Below are 4,092 nucleotides of genomic sequence, written 5' to 3'. Positions count from 1 at the left end.
ATATATATATATATATATATACATATATATATATACATATATATATATATATACATATATAGATAGATAGATAGATAGATAGATAGATAGATAGATAGATAGATAGATGTGTTTATAAACACACATACATGAATACACACACATGTATACATTCATATATATGCATGTGTGTGTGTGTGCTATAATTATGTGTACATATATTACACATATATATCTGTATGTATGTGTGTGAAAGTATGTTTGCAAACACATACGCACACACATATGTACAGACACACACACACACAGACGCGCACGCGCACACACATATATGGGCATTCCAATGAAGCGTCCCCGCACCATGTCCACAATCACGGACAGCAATCTGTGAAAGATGAAGCAGAAAAGTCTGGTTATTTCTACGGTGGCTTCCTGTACAGGGATAGTGAAATTGGAAGACAAAATCCTGCTTTCGTTTCGTCGTTGAAAGCCATTATCCTTTTTAGATATTGAATACTTTAATGTCATGCCTAGCAACTGTCTCAACCATGACGTCAACACGTGCAGATGTAAAGTGGCCGTCAGCTGCTTCCCTTCCTTCCTTCCTTCCGCTTAGGACGAAAGAGACAGACGGATAATTAGTTAGACAGACAGACAGATAGATAGATGCACTGAGATGTGGACAGGACTGTAGACAGGAAGGTATGTTGGTAGGTTGGTTGGTAGGTAAGGGGATTGCTTTGGGTTCGTATGTAGACAAACAGATAGATAGATAGATAGATAGATAGATAGATAGATAGATAGATAGATAGATAGATAGATAGATAGATAGATCCTACAGTTGGAAGCATCTCTGATATTTATTTCACCCATAAAAGTATAAATGGATTTCGTTTAAGTTAAGCACATCTTTTAGTTGAGATGTCGGGTCTTTTTCTTCCTTTAATGTATGTAGATCTCTGTGTTCGAAAGTGGAACGTGGGACTTCAAAATGAAGCATGTATTAAATGAATAAAACCTACTCTGAAGTTTTAATTAAAACTTGTTTTGGACACATACTTGTACACATACATACGTGCATACATACATACATACATACATACATACATACATACATACATACATACAAATTTACATTTATACCAATAATAATTGGAGCACTTGATTTTGTTAGTAAACGCCTGTCAGACTGCTTATGCAGTCTGACAGTTAGGCATGTGTGTGTGTTAGATAGATACGTAGGTAGGTAAGTAGGTAGGTAGGTAGGTAGGTAGGTAGGTAGACAGTTAGATAGATAGATAGATACATTTCTTTTATTAGCCACACAGGGCTCAACAAAGATGGGACAAATACAATGCAGAGCTTTTCTTTTTGGGAGGGGGAAGGGAAAAAAAGGAAGTAGGGGGTGTCGATCAAAAGGGATCGTAGGAAAGAAAAAGGGGGGAGTTCGATCAAAAGGGATCGAGAGATAGATAGATAGATAGATAGATAGATAGATAGACACGACGGGTTTCTTTCTGCTCTTTCAAATTCACTCACTATGCGTTGGTCGGTCCGAAGATATAATAGAAGACAGTACCCAATGTACCAAGGTGCCACTCAGTGGAACCGACCACGAAACTCTGTAGTTGGGAAGCAAACCACAGATCTACACCTATTTTTATGCTATTATATATATATTTTTTTTCATGTGCAGACAATCTCCTTACGAGACTTCGCACGAGATCCCACGAGATCTTATCTTGAGATCTTTTAACTGGAATATATTCCTTTAAAGTTAATATTGTTAGATTCTCAACTAAAACATAACAAAATAAAAAAAATAAATATATAAATATAAAATACGATAATAATCGGTCTGCAGTGTTTTGTTGCTGTTCTCTAGCCTCTAGATAAGATGTAATTTAACATGTCTATCTTGCACTGACCTGGGATGGTGGCAACCAGCTTTTGTCTTGTGATCCAAAAAATGCTCTTAATCATTGATTATATATTCTCTCTAACAAAAATCTATTGAACTATCTAGTTCATGAGGGAAATGCCGTCAGCAGATTTTATTTTTGATTTTTATCTTTCATTTTTCATATTTATTCTTATACCTTATTTATTTGTTTCCTTCTTTATTTTTTGCATGCTGAGAATTTTCTTTCTTTTGGGGTATAAAATACTTGATTCCGACACGTCAGTCGTTGTTTAAGTTTTTCAAAGACTTCCTCGTTAAGTTTCGGGATGGTTCTTTTCTATAAAATTTTTCTTCACACATGACTGCTCCGTCGACTGACCAGCATTGAGTAATTTTTGTTGTTGCCATTTGTCTTTGAGTGTGTGTATGTGTGTGTGTGTGTATGTGTGTATGTGTGTGTGTATGTGTGTGTGTGTTGCTAGTTTAGAACCATCATCGTTCTAATTAAATTCGATTTTGTTACATAAACATACGTACAATCACACACACAAACACACACACGCATACATATAAATGTGCATATATGCATACATACATATATATATTTACACATATATATAATGATATATATGTATAATGATGCATATATATATATATATATATATATATATATATATATATGCATACATATATGCGCTGAAGTGGCAGTTCTTTAACCTCGAACAGATCCGATCCAGCCATAACCATCCCGTCTGTTATTCATACACATAGAGGCACGGCTATGTGATTAAGAAGCTCGCTTTGGAACCACGTGGCTTTAGATTCATGCCGACTATGCTACACCTTTGGCAAGTTCTTCTACTATAGCCATCCAATGCCTTGTGAGTAAATTTGTTTCATGGAAACTGTGTGGAAGCGCGTCGTATGTGTGTATGTGTGTGTATCTTCGCGCTTCTGTTTGTCCCTACCATCACCACTGCTTGACAGCCGATGTTGGTTTGTTTACGCCCCCGTGACTAAGCGGTTCGACAAGATACTGATATAATATTACTGCAGCTGGGTTGTTTGGCTAAACACTTCAAGGCGATGCTCCAGTATGGCCACAGTCCAATGACTGATACAAATAGCAGATAGAAAAGATTGAATCTAAGCCTACATTATTTAATGTAGGTCGGTTCAATCACAGTAGAGCAGACGTATGATCAAAGACAATCTAACCATGACGATCTCATCCTTTATTAAAGTCCTCAGATATCTCAGACGATATCATTTTATGTATCCTTCCTTTCCATTAAATGAAATAAATAGAAATAAATGTTGCTGTTATTTCTAGCAGTCTCTCTTCTCATTACTTAGCGTGGAGATGTTCCATAGCTTAGATGATGTTATTTGGAAGCTAGACGACAGAGAGTGTTCCTGCATTAAGATGGTTTCGAAAATATATACATCATAACTTCTAGTCATTAGCTGATGCAATTATTATGCTTCTCATGTTTGGGAAACATCAAAGAGGTTCTTTAATTCCAACACATTGATTCTTCACGACTGCTCACAGTCTGCTAGAAAATGGATTAAAACTGCCAATTCATAGCTATTTTTCAGCCAGCTGGTACTGACTCTTTGAATAAAAATATTTTAATGCGATCTTTCTTTTTCTCTCTCTCTCTCTCTCTCTCTCTCTCTCTCTCTCTCTCTCTCTCTCTCTCTCTCTCTCTCTCTCTCTCTCTCTCTTTATATACTTTAGTGACCAGATGTACGTCGAAATAATGTATGACTATTATGTTATGTAATCCTCTTCCTTGCGTTATCCAAGCGACGAAAGGCATTCCTGATGTCATTCTTGACAGTTACTCGACACTACTGTGATTGGTTTTGGAACAGATCCTAAGATGCGCGATGGAAGCTGGTTGCCCGTAAATTATTGTCACCACCCCACTGTGGACAATATATCCTACGATGACATTTGCAAGGATAATATTAAACATGAAGATTTGAAGGTTCGCTCTAACCGAATGCTACTATCACGAAATAAAACAGAAATGAATATATTGGTATATAAACGGATAGACAGATAGACAGACAGACAGACAGACAGACAGACAGACAGACAGAAAGACAGACAGACAGACAGACAGACAGACAGATAGATAGATAGATAGATAGATAGATAGATAGATAGATAGATAGATAGATAGATAGATAGATAGATA

At 36.4% G+C, this 4,092-nt stretch overlaps 1 protein-coding gene across 2 annotated transcripts in view; it reads right to left on the bottom strand.

Annotated features, from left to right (window-relative positions):
* The window catches only part of LOC106867565 (acetylcholine receptor subunit beta-like 1), a 347,593-nt gene that overhangs the window by 256,141 nt on the left and 87,360 nt on the right, over nt 1–4,092 (bottom strand). The window lies entirely within an intron of this gene.

Source organism: Octopus bimaculoides, chromosome 12 (assembly GCF_001194135.2).
Source record: "Octopus bimaculoides isolate UCB-OBI-ISO-001 chromosome 12, ASM119413v2, whole genome shotgun sequence".
Taxonomy (NCBI): Eukaryota; Metazoa; Mollusca; class Cephalopoda; order Octopoda; family Octopodidae; genus Octopus; species Octopus bimaculoides.
This window is presented reverse-complemented; position numbering and strand designations above follow the sequence as displayed.